Below are 17,639 nucleotides of genomic sequence, written 5' to 3'. Positions count from 1 at the left end.
TATAAAACTCTGCAAATAAATTAAATAAAAATAGCCTGTCTGGAGAACAAATGCTCAGGGCACTGTGGAGAAATACCCTAATGAATGCAATCCCTTGTGTAGGAGGTAGGTGGGACTTGGGCTCATTAATAGTGAATCCCAGCGCCACCAGGAGTTCTTTGGTCATCCACAGGTGGTCTACAACTGACAACAACAAGCCAGTCTTCAGCAACCAGAGATCACAGTACGGGAATCTGGGTACTTGAATCTGTGTATTTCAGAACTCCAAAGATGGGCAGCAACCACCACCATCACTTTTGGTGTAGAGCCAAGGTGAGGGAGCATGACAATCTGAAAATGGTCTTGGCCCATCTGCAACTGCATGTAATGCCTTTAGGACTGCTTGATTGGTATATGGTAATACATGTCCTGCAAGTCCATGAATCCCATCCAATCTCCGGGGTATAAAGCCATAAAGATCTGAACCAGCATAACTATTTTGAACTGGGTTATTGGGTTCAGCCCTATAAGGCCCTCCGTTCTCTCCGGTCTGACCACCAACATCTTTTGCAGGTAGGGAGGGTGAAGAAGGCAAGAACTGGTGGCAGAAGGTTCTCGATAAATGTAGCCACTTTGTGGAACTCTCTTCCCCTACATCTACGTTCGGAAGCTAGTCTTCTTCGGTTCCGCAAACTTTTAAAAAGTTTTCTGTTTAACCCCCGCATTACTCTGGTAGTTTCATTCTCTGGTGAGCGCTGGGATGCCTATTGGTAACCAGGCGCTATATAAAACTCAGAATAATAATAATAATAATAATAACTGGCTTTTCCGTAGGAAGGCACAGAACAGACCAGCTCTAGAACAGGTCTGAGCCCCAGTCCATCTTTGGAACAAGGAAGTAGGACAAATAGCACCATTCCCCTCTCTTTTAGTGGGTTACCTGTTCAAAGGCATCTTTAGAGCGTAACAGACTGACCTCCAGTTTCCCAATTGCAGAGTGCTCCTCAAAAAGTCTTTCTAGCGTCGGAACTAGGAAATGAAGGGGAGGACACAGCCCTTTTGAACAATCTGTAAGGCGTATCTGTCTGATTGTACACATATCCAGCCAGGAGGAAATCTGCTATTGGCCTGGGTTATTAAGGACAAACTAAAGCTGCTTGATAGTCGCTGCAGCAGCGGAGAAAGAACTGGAAGACTGCAGTCCATTCTGTGCTGTACGATCCCTACTGGTGAGGCGACTGTGGCCTTTACAGTACTGGGCTAGATGCTGTAAAACCAATGGAGAGGGCTGTGATTTTGTGTAAATGAGCCCTATAAAGTTACACCAGAATTTCCTGAACTGATGGGCAAATTACTTTCCAGGCATCAATAATCCTCAGAATCTAGCAGTGGCACAATTGTCTCTGAATCATTGTAGTCCTAGCTGCCAAGTTTTCAGTATACATTTTCAGTATACATGTAAGTGACATTTCTATGTTTTCAGGGCAGCTTTGAGAGACACTCGTCTCCAATGTGTGCCTCCTGGAGTGACACTATCATGAGCAGAGGATTAAGAAAATGTATGGTATAAAACGAAAATCTTGTTTTATTAAACTAAGTGCAGTACCTGGATTAAATAAACTATTCACACCAGACACGGGATACCCCCCCTTAATATTTTTCAGTAGCAATACATAAAATGCACTTTGTAACCTATACTAAATAAGAGGGGTGTATTCTCAGTGTGGGTCTGCATGCGTTTTCTTCAGTGAGATAGAAATTAATTTAGGAGTAAAAAATTGTTATGCTTGTTTGGTTTTTCAATGTCCCCCAATTGATAAGTGTGTTTTTACCCAAATTAATGGCGCACAATTACCATTAAGGGTGGAAGGCAGCTTTAGCCTTTTGGACACTGTACTCTTGAACTTCATTTAACAAGAGACATCTGCTTTGAGTGTTCCGCCAAGTGAGACGCTTCCCACTTTACTTAAATGGTTGATCATGAGAACCACAGTCCTACCCACCATAATAAGAAGCTGTGGCGCTTACCACTATCAGTGCATTTGGAAAGTTGCAGCCATGGTCAACTCAGCTGTCTCCAGCCACTGCATTGCATACTTAACACCGCTCGCTGCCAAATTGCTGCAGCTGCCTGGCTGCATTGTCATGCTGGGCTGGGTTGGACTGTCTTCGAGGTGCTGCAGTGCAGCTAGCCTTCTTCTTTCTGGGACGGAGCATGGAAGGCATCTCAGGACTGGAGCTTTTGACAGGGCTGGTCACAGTCACGCTTAAGCACTTCTCTCTCCCAACCGGAGAAAGCCTGAGATTAGGTGACTGGACAACAGGCTTTCTAAAACACGTGACCGAGGGGCAAGAGCTGCAAATTGATTTTTTTGTCAGCGATCTCTGCAAATTAGCCGGCCGTCTACCAGACTCCACGAGGAGTGCTACTGTGATCCCCTTCCCCAAAACCAAAATCGCAGGTGCACCCACCTCTGCATTTTGCCTGCTGTCCATGCTCAACAATGACTTCAAGATCCTAAGTGAAGTGCTAGCATGAAGGCTGCTCCCCCATTGACCGGTTCTGGTCCATACAGACAAAACAGTTTCATACTGAACTGTTACACCTCCCTCAACCCCAGAAGGTCGTACCATGTCTCTACCTCCCAGAGGTACAGGCCTTGCCGGAGGAGATGTGCTACTGTCGTGGACCTCCAGAAGGCCTTCGACTCGATATGGGGGGCTTCCTGTCGAAGGTCATGCGCAAGATGGAAATGGGGGAGGACTGGACTCAATGGGCAACCCTACTTTATTCTGGACTGACAGGATGGGTCAAGACTAGCTTCACAATCTCCACTGCATATGACATATTCCAGGGCAATAGACAGGGCGGCCCGCTATCACCCATACTGTTTGCTCTAGCCATTGAACCTCTGGCAGAGTTATTTCAGAAGGAGGGTGATGCATTGCCTATGTTTCTCTGGACACCAGAGGCATTCAATCGCCACCTCGTCTAGGTGACCTCTTCAGTCCAAAGAAGACAAATCCATCACAATCATGAGCTCTGGATGGGGTAGATAAAATGGCCTGCTGCAAAACCAGCTGGGATACTTCATTCACTATTGAAGGTCCCGGGCAGCCTAATCCACACACGGATGTTGTTCCACAGGCACCCCCAGTATTAAGCCCATTGAAGCCGAAAGTTCCACTGCAGAGCCCTAATCTACCACCGGCTATGAGGCACCAACAGGATATGCATGAGATCAAGAGAGGAAGAAGCCTCTGAAACCTTTGTGCCAGAACAAAGGAATAAGCCCTACATATTAGGGTCATGCCCTTAATGTCCGAGGCTTATGCAGGGGCAGAAAAGCTAAGAAAGTCAATGTGTCCAAAATGACCCTTTCAACTGGAATATTCTGTACTACCTGAAGACAGGATTTTGGCTCATTGATAAAGAACCCTAGGGAAGACAGCAGTGAAACCGTCAACTGTTAGCGACTGACTGTGGCGAGTCTGCCTTTACCAGCCCATCATAGAGGTATGGGAATACATGAACTCGCGACCTGCAAAGATTAATTGCACTCATTCTAATCACCTGTCTGAGGTGATCCTGAAGGACAGGACAGTAATATAGAAGTATTCCGACCAGACAATGAAGCAGACGAAATGCCTGCAGGACAGTCACATGAAAGTATGCCTCCAGTCCAAGGACAACTTTCAATCTCTCTGGTCTAGAGTACAGAGGACCTGGGCCAGAATCACAGTTTTGAATAGTGTTTCCGAAGCAAGGTATTCAGAAACTAAAGATCTAGAGTCAGGCTCAGTCGTTCCTTCTCAGCACCAGGAAATATCCAGAGTGTCCACCTGTGCCCTTTCCCCACATCAAGTACTCTGTCTCTATTGTACCTGTGTCAAGAAGAGTCTCTTGTGAGAGGATGGCAATATGATCCTCCAAGACTACGGGGGCGTGGCTTACGCGCCGATGTAGGTGGAAGCGGGTCTCCGGAGCTCCTCCGCGCCCACCTCTCTCCGAAGCATATCCTGACCCCCGGCTCGAACCCCGGACCCCAAGCACACATAGGAGGGTCTAGGGAGCACAGGGGATGAACTTGGCGGCCCTGGAGCCCCTGTAGCTGCCTGCAACGAGCGCTTAAAGCGAGGTGGAGCGTCCGGAGTGGCGAGCGCACAAAATGGCGGCTGCTGTCCCTGCCTGCTCCGCTTGACGGTGAGATACTAACAGCGGCGGGGAGCCCAGGAGAGCGGGGAACAATCGCCTGCATTGCAGCGGAGGTCCCCCAGTGCTGAGGGAGGTTGGGGACATCGCCTGTCATCGCGGCGTTGGTGAGGTCGGAGGGTGAAGGAATAGCAAGCTGCATGTCCCCAAGATGGCGCCGCCCGCGTGACGGAGGCTGCCCTGGCTCTATCGGCAGCGGAGATCCCGAGGCCTCGTTGCGTGGTGGGTCCGCCCTGCTGCTGAGGCGGAGACCCTGGTGCCCTTCGCCCTGGGAAGAGCGACGCCTGCTTTATCTACAGGTCGGCGGTGAGCGGACTTAAGCGGTGGGGCACACGGAGGCGGCAGGGCCTACCATTCCCTTCGGAGAGGCGCCAGGGCTGACAGCGGTGAGGGAACACTTCCTGGCCAGGGGCGGCGGGCCACTGGGCGCCCGCGTGCTAGAAGTTGACCTAGACCTGGCACTCGGAGGCGCAGGAAAGACTGCAACGCCCCGGAGAGGGGGAACTCGCCCCACGCCTGGAGCCGAGACCCTGGTGCCCCTTTGCCCTGGTGGAGCGAGGCCCGCTCCCTGAGTTGGCCAGCGGACTGGTGCCCCGCCTGGTGAGGGGCGCGGAGGCGCGGAAGTGCCGAGCGCCTACAGCGAGGCCGGAGTAACGATCAGCGGTGCTTTGAGGCATTGGAGGCCACAACAGAGGCACACAAGTCTTGCCACTCGGCAGAATGGTGAGAGGAGGCAGAAAGAAGGGCTTTAACGCACTGAAACTGGATGACCCGGGCCATCTCGTGGAGGAGGATGTGCCGGCGCCTGGTCCGGGAAGCTCTACCCGCCCACGAGATCCGTCCTTGGGTGATATTATGCAGGCGATAGTAGCGTCGGCTCTTGAAAAGCGAATAGACACCATCGGCTCGGACCTGTCCCTCTTGAAGGACGACCACAGTAAGCTGAAGGAGCGAGTGACGACCTCGGAGGTAACCTTGAAAGACCTGCCTGGGGACGTGGCTACTCTGAGAGCATCGTTGGCGGAGGTGGCGCAGAAAGTTCGGGTGCAGGAGCTCAGGGCCGAGGACAGCGAAGGGCGCTCCAGGCGCAACAACCTCAGCCTCGTGGGGGTCCCAGAAAAAGTGGAGGGCCAGGATGCGGTCTCCTACTTGGAGGGATGGTTGCGGACTGAGGTGGCTCCGGAAGGACTTTCCCCATTTTTTGCCCTAGAGCGTGCCAACAGAGTCCCAGCGCGCCCGCCCAAACCTGGAGGTCCGCCGCGACCGATAGTGATGCGCCTCCTGCACTTCCGAGATCGAGACCACATTCTCCAGAGGGCCAGAGACCTGCCGGACCTGCGAATTGATAACAGCAAGGTCATGGTTTTCCCGGACTTCACCAGAGACGTACAAAGACAACGGGCCTCTTTCACGGTGGTCAAGCGGAAATTGAGGTTGTTGCAGCTGCCCTATGCCATGTTGTTTCTGAGGGTTCATGAGGGTCATCGCTGGAGGGCACACTCACTTTTTTCTCACGCCGCAGGAGGCTTGGAGCTGGCTGGATGCTAGGGGGGAGTCAGGCGCAGATGTCCCCCCGGTGACCTCGCCTGGGAGGCGCTCTGCAGAAACGACACCGACGCGGAGGTCTGGCTCCCCGTTGGGATGGCAGCAGGAAAGGGCTAAGGCGGTGCTGGCAGTGGTGGCCATCAGCCAGGGAGACGCCAGCCCTTCCAGCAGTGCATCGGAACAGTCGGAGAATAGTGCTCTCAGTCCTGGCTCCAGTAGTGTACACGATCTTTCGGAGACGGACCTACCGGTGGTGACTCCCCAAACGGCGGACGGAATCCTCTGCTGATATGGTCTGGTGGACACTGGACACGGTTGTAAGGTACTGGGCTGTGAGTTGAGGCTGCCTCCGGAAGCTGAGCGGCGAGATGTGGATGCCTCCGGGGACTTATCACTGCATTATGGGGGGGGATGAGCCGTGGGGGTCCTCCTGAATGCTCCAGGGGGAGAGGTGGGAGCGTAGGGCTTCGGGCCTGTTTGGGTCAGCGTCCTGGCCACCCTAGCCCTCTTTTGTTGAGATACACTTACTTTACTGGGGTTTGGATGGGGATTCCACGTTGGTTGTCTGTCCTGGGGAGTGGGAGTTGGGGGGGTTTACTTGGTCAGGTGGGAGGGGCTGGGGGTGGGACCTGGGCATGTCGGGGGGGTCACTGAGAGAGTGGATGAAGCACGATGGGCTCTGCAATGGGACCCGACTTAGGCTACAAATGTCTCACGTGGAATGTAAGGGGGATGCACACTATGCATAGGCATCACAAGATCCACTCCTATCTAGTTAGACGAGGCATTCACTTCGCCTTCCTCCAGGAAACACACCTATTAGCTAAGGAGGGGAAGGCACTGCAACGGAGATGGAGGGGGCAGGTCTACCACACTGGCTACTCCGCATATGCTAGGGTGGTGGCCATTTGGATACGGGCGGGTGTACCGTTCCAATGCACACAGCAATTAATTGACCCAGAGGGGAGGTATGTTATGGTGCGAGGCAAATTGGATGGGAGGGACCTGACATTGGGTTGTCTGTACGCCCGAATGTAGAACAGCCTGCCTTTCTCTCCTTGCTGTCCAACAAGCTGGCCCTGTTTTTAGTGGAACCCTTGCTCCTTGGAGGGGACTTTAATAGCGTGACTGACACTGTGCTGGACAGATCGCACCCCCCCCCCCTACCGAATGCACCGGCTGGCAAACTGGCGCTTGCGCGTTCTGCCTGGCAATGCCAATGGGATCTGGTTGACTCGTGGAGAGCTAACGATCCGTCAGATAGGGACTACTCGTTTTTTTCCGACCTTCATGACTTACACGTCCGCATCGATGCTTTCCTGTGCTCCCAGGACGTGCATGCAGAAGTGTGCCACAATGAGTATCTTACGTGCACAGTCTCCGATCATAACCCGCTACTTGTGCAACTGCGCTGGTCGCTGTGCCGCCCACGAATCCCTGCCTGGTAGCTGCGCCCAGAGGCGCTGGATGATCAGCTCTTCCGATCCACAATAGCCTGGAACATCGAGGCGTACTTTCAGGTCAATGCGGGCACCGCGGGCTCAGCCGCGATTGAATGGGACGCCTTCAAATCAGTAGTGCGGGGCAATGCATTACGACGGCGTCGGGTGTTAGAAAGACCTTGCTAGAAGACATTACATGGGAGGACGAGAAATTACGCGTACTGGAGAGAGTAAGGCCTGAGCGACCAGACACTCATGAGGCTCTACTTGAGGCGCGGGAGCTGGTGGCGGCGACGGTGGAGCGCCTCCGGTGTTTCGACTACAAGGCCTATCTCACACGTGCGCACTCGGAGCGTGATAAGACGGGAGCTCTTTTGGCCTGGCTGGCCAATCCGGCTCGCCGGGGCTCGGTCATCCTTGAGTTCAGAGATCACTCGGGAGTGGCGCGGTTTGACCAGCAAGGGATCAATGAGATATTCTATGATTACTACAAGGAGCTTTACCGTAGCAGGGTCCTGCCGTCGGTGGACGAATTCCGGGGTTTCCTGGAGGGGCTAGATTTGAAGGAGCTGGTGGAGGAGGACGCAAATCTGCTCGGGGGCAAAATTGAGGAGAGGGAGGTGAGAGTCGCCATCAAGAGTATGGCGAGAAACAAGACGCCGGGCCCTGACGGGCTCCCAACGGAATTCTATCTCGCCTACGCTGACCACCTTGCGCCCCGACTAACGTGGCTTTACAATGAGGCGAAACGGCTGGGCAGCCTACCGGTGAACACTGGTGAGGCGCTTATCATCCCATTATTAAAGCCGGGAAAACAGCCATGGGACAGGGCGGCATATCGTCCATTGTCCATGCTCAATCTGGACTATAAGATCTTGAGTAAAATCTTGGCGACGCGCTTGCTCCCCCATATGTCCACGTTGATCCACGCGGACCAATCCGGCTTTATCCCGACCCGCAACACGGCGCTTAATATACGACGGCTCCTACATGTCCTGGAAGCTGACACCTATGACGGTGATGAGGCGGTAGTGTTCGCAGTCGACATGGAGAAGGCCTTTGACAGCCTGGAATGGCCTTACCTTTTCCATGTCATGTGTACGCTGGGACTAGGCGAGGGCTTCGTGGATTGGACGACACTGCTCTACCGGAACGCAACGGCGAGGGTCAGAACTGGAAAAGTTATCTCTGAGATGTGTGCGGTGGGTAGGGGCACCCGCCAGGGGTGCCCTCTCTCCCCCCTATTGTTTGCCATAGCGGTCGAACCCCTAGCGGCGCGAGCACGGCTGGGACAGGCATATCAGGGGCTGGATGTCTATGGACAAGTACACCACATCGCATTGTATGCCGATGATCTGCTGATGTTCTTGGCGGACTCGGCTGCCTCTTTGCGTGGGGCCAAGTCCCTCCTACAATCATTGAGCAGGGTGTCGGGCCTCCGGGTGAACTGGACAAAGTCCTACCTGTTCCCGACCCGCCCACGCAGAATATGTCCACAGTCCACAGACGGGGTGACATGGGAGGAGAGGAGTCTTCGCTACCTAGGTACCTCGATCTTCCATGATAAAGCAGACATCCTCGAGGGCAATATTGGGTCGGCAATCAGGCTCACTAAGGTGAACTTCGACTTCTGGAGCACGCTCCCATTGTCACTAATGGGGAGGGTGGTGCTCCTTTAGATGGTGACCCTGCCGAGACTGCTTTATTTCTTCAGGACCCTCCCGATCTGGATCCTGGTGAGCAACTTCCAGAGGCTGAGGTCGATGGTGATCGGCTTTCCGTGGGGGGCGGGCAGACGCAGGGTGGCGCACAATACACTTCTCCGTCCTAGAGCAGAAGGAGGACTAGCGGTGCCTGACTACGAACTATACTACCTGGCGGCTCAGCTGCAATGGCTGACACAGTGGGTCGCGAGAGCCAGGAGAGGGGAGGACGGATCAGGGGAGCCGGCGGGACCGGTTCAGGTGTTGTCCCGGATTGTTCTGGGACTCCCGATGGGAGATTTCCACCTCACCCAGGAATTTGCGACGGCCCAGAAATTTTGGAATAGATATCGCCGGAGGGGCCGTATTGCAGTACCATATGCACCGGAGATCCCGCTCAAACTGTGCGGGGCGCTCCCGCATGGATGCTCATGGCACAGACTGGAAAGTTGGGAGCTGCAGGGGCTGACGTCCATGGGAGACCTCTATGAGAATGGAGTGCTGCTGCCTTTTGACTTCTTGAGAGACCGCTTTGAACTGGCGGGGGGGGACTTCCTCCTTCATGCGGCACTGACGACGGCGATCCGCAGGCATTGGAAGACGGGCATGTCGGAACCGCCACTGTCTCTGGGCTGCCAATACGTAGTGATGATGGCGGGGACGGTCAAGGCTGTCACGTGCCTATATAGGCGCATGGTCTCGGAGGCTATCACCCCACTGCTGTCCCTGAAGGCGAGATGGTAGGCTGACCTGAGGATGAAGATCCCTGAGGAGGCGTGGTCTAGCATAGTGGAACGAGCCCGGAACGGGACGCGCAACTCTAGGTTCCAGCTGGTGCACTTTTATGTCCTGCACAGGGCCTACCTGACCCCTGACAAATTGCATAAATATTTCCCGACCCATCCGGCGGCCTGCCCGCGATGCTCGGCGGACTTGGCTGATTTTCAGCACATGTTCTGGTCCTGCCCAGAGCTGCGTTCCTTTTGGCAGGAGGTAGTGGATAGCCTGAGGGAGGTTACGGAGAGGGACTTGCAATTCACCATGACACACTGCATCCTACACTGGTTCCCACACACATCAAAGAACAAAACTACTAGCAAGTTTCTAGACCTGGGTCTACTTTTAGCGAAACGTGCCATAACATCCCAATGGAAGGCGAGTAGGGGCCCCACTGTAGAGAGATGGAAGGCTGAGCTACACAAATGGGCCCGATGCGAGGGGGAGCTCCGTATGCAGGCTGCGCTTCGGCCAGGCAATGACGCGGCTCTGGAGAGGGCCAGGGCATGGGAAAGGCGGGTCTTAGACCTCACACTTTTGGACCTGGATGATGAAGACACCCTGCTCCGGCAGAACCGCTGCCTGGGGTGGAGGTGGCCTAGCCTCCCTCCCTTGTTTCCCTACTTCCTACGTGATGACTGGCAGTTTTAGTTGATTATTCCTGATGGTTTGCTTCGGGTCTGGATTAGTCGGGATGGATGCAAACTCGCACTGGTGGTACTCTGACACGCCTGGGGGGGTGGGGGGCAGGGAGGGGGTGGGGGGAGTAGGACTAGGAGGGGGGGTTGGAGGGGATGGGCGGGAGGGGGGATGTTGTTCGGGGATAGAGAAGAGGGACTATCGGGTTTGTTAAAGCATTGCGATAATTAGGGGGAATGAGAGGACCGAAAAGCAGCCCTGCCATCTTCCAGACAACTGGTTGTCGCTGAACCATGCTGTATTCCCCATCACAGGACTTTCTCCGCTATTGCGCCGCTCGACCTCCGGGGTGTGAGCTAAATGGCTGTGCGACACATGCAATGGAGAACCACATATATAATGGGCAACGGCTGGAATGGCATATATGATCTATTTGTACTACCTGATTTGCTGCAATAAAAAGATATTTACAAAAAAAAATGATCCTCCAAGACTAGAGCAAAAACAGACAGGAGAAATAGGGTGGCAGTCAGCTACAGGAAGGCGTAACCATTGTGAACAACCTCTAAGGACCATCTGTCTTAGGTAATTGTTCACCAGCTGGGCAGACAAACACAGATTCTATCCCTCATCTGCCGCAGAAGAAGATCACCAGAAGGAGAATAGGAACATCTTGGCCATGTTTGCAGCAAGTGATGAATAGGGAGGCTGTTGTCCTTGTTGAGGACTACAGCCTCTGCCACCACCTCATCCTCTAAAGCTACAAAAAGGCTGTGCGGACTGAAGAATGTGGTGAGAGGTTAGCGATAGGCAAAAACCCATGAGCAACCTCAGAATTTCTGGTACTGCTGGTGAAAATGGTGCGCCATGGACGGTAAACCTACAGAGAGAGCCATAGCACAGCTATCTTTGAAATGCTCAGAGATTTGCTTTCTTTCCAAAAAGCCTGGAGCTATCAAATGGCATATCCATTAAGGATCCCTGCACATCTCCAGAAAAACCTGTTAGGTACATCAGGTATGCCGATGGGCTGCCGCACTGGTTCCCATAGTACAGCCAACATAGTCTGTGGTGTCCAAACTGTCCTATGAAATGTTCTAGGTCGAATCCTGCCCATCTAGGCAAACTCAACCTCCTGGGCAGAGCATGTATGATCTTGCTTGTAATGTCCTAGAGTGGAATGCATTGCACACCCCGGAAGACAAACACATTAAGTGATCTTAGTGCCAAACTGGCAGGTGGGAAGACTATTTCCCACAATGCCAACAAGTTTTGACTCTGTGTCCCATGGAGCAATGCCAAGGGAAAAGCATTTGTCTTAACTTACTGGCAAAATCCTGAATAACTAAATTTCCCAGCACTGGATGCTGTGTCAGAAATGCTAGGTCAACCGGTGTAGGTCTTTATTAGCTAGCAATTTGTCAAGGTCCACCATTACCTCACGGAAAAGCAGCAATGTTTTGGAAGCTGAAGAAACTGGCTGCAAAATATCAGTGAACACATTGGCCTTAGGCTCCACATTGAACTACTACTGCTAAACAGGCACTCTCTTGGTGAGCCCAGTTTGCTCTCAGAGCAGGTGCCAAGGCAACTATCATTATGTAGGTATACATTCAAACCAGCATCATTATAGTTAGGGGGGACCGAATAGTCTATTTTCTCTTTGTCATATTCATCACGGGGAACATTTTTTTAAATGTTTTTTTATTAGATTACAGAAGTAGACTGTACAGAACACACAATTCAACAATATGTGTGATAGTGAGTAAGATGCATATTGGGCATCACAATATTGTAACAATCTAAACAACTTCTAATCACTGAAGGTTTAAACATTAGGCCAGACTAACAACACAGTTCCCTCTCCCTTCATCGTCCAGTCCATTGTAACCTCAGGAATCCTGCAGTACTTTGCATCTCGATAGTTCCAATGGAGGGTCCAACCACCTCATTATTACCATCATCATCAGCATGGGGAACTTGCTAAAAGCTTCAGTATAGAATCAGAATCAAAGACAGCCTCTTGGCATCTGCTGCGTTGATGCCAGGGCATTGTAGTGGAGTCTTTGCCTACTAAGTACTGGGCTTTGGTGATCTCGTAGCATGATCAGGATCATCTAGATGTGGCTTTGGGGCTGATCCAAAACCTGTGCCTCTGGTACGGAGGCCAGCAGTGGCCTGGATGGGACAGGTGTGGCTTTTGGCAAAGGCACAGAAGCACAACCTGGTGCTTGCAACGGGTTGGGAGTTGGCCTAGTAGGGTAAGTCAGCCCTGGGGAAGGTCCTGCTCACAGATATCAAACTAGGGACCGATGAAACCATGGGGCCGAAAGATGCTCTAGGTGGATCCCTGACTCATCCGAAAAAGTTGCAACATAGCTTCCTTAATGGCCTCAACTTGCTGTTGAGTAAACAATGGCCCAGACATTTGGGGCTCATTGGCTCAAACTGAAGAAGGGGGTTGAGTTGGATGAAGGTGACTGAGCCAAGTCCATAGAACGCTGACAGCATGACCTCTTTCTGGAGTGGGACCTGTCGGGAGGGGTGAACTCCCACTTAAATAGGTAATTATCTCCACCAGCACTTAATGCTACATTGTAGCTCTTAGCAGCTTGTGAGACACAATCCTATGCACTCACTAAAGTTACATATACAGATACATAAATGGTTAAATCATGCAACAATGTTCAAAAAAACTCGGTCCCAAATCTTCTTTTTTATGAATTTTTTTTCTTTTTTTAATATTCGAGTTACACTGGCTGGCGCAGTGTAACTCGAATATCAAAAAAAGAAAAAAACTTCATAAACAAGAAGATTTGGGACCGAGTTTTTTTGAACATTGTTGCATGATTTAACCATTTATGTATCTGTATATGTAACTTTAGTGTGTGCATAGGATTGTGTCTCATATTCAAGGTGTTGTGCAAACAACATCCCTAAAGGGGTGAAGGGTCCCCCTTTTTCCTGTAGCACCACTACCACAATTGACTGAGCCTTACAGGTATTTTCAGAAAATATTGCAGCGCGCAATTAATCCCTACGATAAGAACCCTGACCGTTGCATAAATTTAGCAGCTTGTGCTCGCGTTTTACATGTCAGTTCATTTCCCGCATCTTTTTCTTTAGCTACTTTAGCGGCGAACCACTGGGAGAGCTGCCCACACCTTTGATTTTGGGCTACTCAATACACTTTCTTAAGGTTAGAGCTCAATTTTTTATTATCGCCACAGTAGTATCCCATATTTTTCGATCTTTTATTTTTATTTATATATACTTGGGTTCCACCGAGGGAAGACAAGTTCTGGCTCTTCACTATATTTGTGGCAGAGCTCATAATCTATCGATATATACATGATGTTTTGAAACCTCATTGATTAAATCTCCTTGTTGTTCACAGTCTAGCTGGACGTTTTTATCAAATAGATCATCGCGCAACCCGTTGCATTTATCTTTAGGGTGGAATTTACTGCTCGAGGTGAGGAATTCATTTCCTTCTAATTTGCATTCAACGCATGCGCCAAGTTCACTTGTCCTCATCTGTTAGGTCACAGTATTTAGATTTACTGTTGTTTATAATCTGCAGAGGCCGCTGCGAAGCATTTGTCTTTGGAGATTCATGATCGAATACTATCTGAACCACATTGCTACTTGAGCTCTGTCAGAAAACATCTTCTCTTGCTATCTTCGATCTACAGCAGATATATTTTTCCCTATACCGAACGTTTTTGGTATGCTGATAACGCATTCTGATGTTTAGAACTCACTGAGAGTCTTCCAGACCTTGAGGCCCCTTTTTAGGTCTTGTGGTGTTGCAGTGCGAAGCACTGCCGCCACGAGTCTTATAGCTGCTGTCTGTGCCTCCAAGGGAGGCAGAGCTAGCTACAGACCTGTGCACGAGCCGATTCTACTATGGGCACGAGCCGATTCAGGTCTGTGAATGCGCTTCACAGTGGATCAGCTCGCGCTCCACAGTAGATCGGCTTGTGCGCGTTAATGCTCACTTTCAGTGTTGTGATCGGGAGCAGGGTATTACTGGCGCCACTGCCACGCCTTCATGAGTCATAAAAGCTGCATAATTAGGGCGGCATGTTTACTTAGTGCTATTAGTGATATCTATTTAAACGTGCAGCACTGAACATTTACAAAGAAGGCGAATCACCGTCATTCATTGGAGACACGACCTATTTGAAGACGCTTGTTTTACTGAGGTAAGTTCTGTGAACTGTTTATTTTCTTTTTATAGTATAACTGGCAGGGTTGGCTAAATTATGCGAGAAAAGGAAAAATATGCAGGAGATGATGGTATGAGGCAAGTGTGGCAAATGTATAATTATGCGTAATATATAAAAGCAAGTTGCAAAATGTCCTGTGTTGGAGGTTTGTTTTTTTCATTCTAATCAGCTCACAGTAATGCCTTTAAAAAGAATAGTGTTAAGTGGCCATAACAGAGTTCCTTCGTGTTAACAATTTATTTGCAGCCGAGTAAAAAAATAAAGTGTAAACCAACTGTCAAACTTTGCTTTTCCGATTTCCCTCGTGACACAACCCCCTTTAGGCTTTCTCCGCTTGCCACCAATTTATGGGGGTCCAGATGAATTTTTTTCACTTCTAGCACTGCTTCTTGAGCACCATAATTATCATGCAGAAAAACTCTAGTCGTGCTTGCCACTTTCGTAAGACGAGGCGTGGCACTAAGAGAACTCCTTCTCTAGTAAGCCTAGTAACCTTACAAAATAAAGACACGGGCTCCAAAACTAGGCGGCGTTTGGTTAGCAGCACCACGTTCTGATCTTGTGCTTCCGTGGCAGGCCCCACGAGATTAAGACACTGGAGGTGTGGTAAAAATGCAGAGAAGATAGCCGCAGATGTCCTGTATCAAGTGACATAACTGCCAGTTGTGCTGTGCACGTTAAAGGCCAAACCATCGCGCTGGGTGAAATGTACACAACGGATAAGCTAATGCGTCTGATAGTTTCACAACAGCCTCCCCACATACACCCAGAAAAGACCCAGTTCTTACCTTAACGCACAGAAAATACCAACACCAACAATTACAATCACCGCCTTTCTACTCCCCGGGTTTCCCAGTGTCACTAATTTAAAAAGCCCTCTGTCATTGGTTAGACGGTTCTGAGCGAACTGTTAACGCCGATTGGTTAATGCGTCACATCCAACCCTCCAGTGGATGCGTTTTCTTTGGGCAAGTAATTTGTTCCTACTGGAGTCTCTAGTTTGAAGTTTGCGATTGGACACTGCCGGCCGTATGCGTGCAGGTCACAGTGCACGAGCCACCCGACCGGAAGCAAAATAATCTTCTCGTCAGAGTTCTTCCTTTGATATGTGTAGAATGCGCATTTTGTTCATCTTGAACGTATAGAAGTGAATAGAGCTAAAAACAAGCATTGAAAATGCAACAGGTCTCGCCTTTAATTAAGTTAAAGCCATTTGCTTTGCTAATGGTATTGTATAGCAAAGCAAATGGCTTTAACTTAATGAAAGGTGAGACCTATTGCATTTTTAATGCTTGTTTGACATCTTATTATGTGCACTCCCCTAGGCCGCCATTACGACTGAATGTGTTTAGATACTCACCCGCTTCAGAGGAAGTCCTATCTTACCGTTTTTAATTTCTTTTAGTGAAAGTATGTATAGTTGATATATTTAACCAACTAGTTGACAATAGCCCTTAATGAAGTGGTATGTGCGGGGTTGGCCCTTATGACTGTTTCTTTCAGAGTAATTCCTAATTGACTTTTCTCCTGCCTTTTATTTATTCATTTCTTTTCAGCGCAGGTATGCACAGTTGACATATTTAATTTACCAGCCACAACCCTCCGGGTTGTGTGTGTGGGGGGGGCTTTCTTACCCCACTGGCTACCGGCACTGTGTTTGATCTAAAAGTTTTCCCCTATCTATTTATTCATCCTTTCTTTTATCCTATTTTTTATTTTTATTCTTTACAAACTTCTCTTTCTGCATCTTTTCTCTCCAACTCTTACATGTGTGCAATAATTCCCAGTATTTTTAATCACATAGTTATTATATTTCTCGCTAGTTCAACCCTCTGTGCTATTGACCATTTTCTTTAGAAACCATGTAATAGATCATCTTTATATGTATTTATGTAATGCTTATATTTATTGTATCTACTTTTCTTCAAATTTAACTGACAAAAAACTTTTGTATATGTGTTGTTTATTTCAGACAGGTCCCATTGCCAATTTGTTCTTTAAATCTTCATATGTGCCCTGAAGAAGGTGATACCCACAGAAAGAGTGGTCTCACCGAAACGCTCGTCGGCACTTGAATAAGTTCCCTCTTTAGATTGTTTTGATTCTACCATTTTTGCACTTTCAATTAATACACTTGCAAATAATTTTTTCATTGTGTAACAGTTTAATTTTTCATATTATAGCGCAAAATAAGCCCTCAGACTCAACGAGAAACCTGATTTAGATCGGTGTTTGTCAAATCCGCTTTATATTAATGCTATATGGGAACTTGAAGTTTTTTAGCACGTTTCAAATTCTTTTTTTTGCTATGCTCTTATATGTGGTTCGAGTGAGGTTGATTGAGTATGATTTTGTATGCATGTTGTGAGTGGTGGATGAGAAATGTGATCTGCTTTTCTTTATGTTTTTTCTATGATATGATATCTATGTACAATATATCAAACTGTCTAAAATGAAAAAATGAAAAAATAAAATTAAACAATGTTTAAATCAACTTACCATTGGTAAACAATTTGGTCATTTATGTCTAACCAGAGTGGTTAATTAATAATTGTCGAAGAGCTTTTCTTACAGTATTTAGGTAGAGTTTTTGTTTATTGAATTTGCTTCCAGGCAACCATGACTAATATTAGGGGAAATTCTTTAGAATAAATTAAAGAGCAAGCTATTTATGCTGCATGACCCTGGCAGTAATGGCTTTGCTACTGCAACAGTACACTACGTAAATGGTTTATAACATGAACTTCTCTTCAGTCTTCCCTGCAGTCTACAGAACTGTACAACATTTGCCATGTGGATTACTTCAGCTAAGGCAACCGCAAACTAGTACCAGATTCTCCATTGCCTCCTGAAGGTTAGCAATGTTAAATTTACATCTTCTCGTGTCATTGACAGGTTGTTTTATGCCATCTGCCTAGTATGTCTGTCTAACAGGTTTAATTTAGCCTTATAATCTGGAAGTAGCCTACACTCACCATCATACTTCTGCTTAATATTTCTACAAGGCGAAAGGACTGCCTTTTCCACACAGGAAGTAACGCTAGGGGAAAATCTCCCTCAAAGCACAACATCAACCGATGGCCATCCGAAAGCCATAAATCCCTAGACA

The 17,639-nt window shown here is 49.1% G+C and overlaps 1 protein-coding gene across 3 annotated transcripts in view; it reads right to left on the bottom strand.

The window, feature by feature from the left end:
• Nucleotides 1-17,639, bottom strand: part of PHTF1 (putative homeodomain transcription factor 1) — a 516,605-nt gene that overhangs the window by 222,172 nt on the left and 276,794 nt on the right. The window lies entirely within an intron of this gene.

The sequence above is a fragment of the Lissotriton vulgaris genome, chromosome 5, assembly GCF_964263255.1.
Source record: "Lissotriton vulgaris chromosome 5, aLisVul1.2, whole genome shotgun sequence".
Lineage (NCBI taxonomy): Eukaryota > Metazoa > Chordata > Amphibia > Caudata > Salamandridae > Lissotriton > Lissotriton vulgaris.
This window is presented reverse-complemented; position numbering and strand designations above follow the sequence as displayed.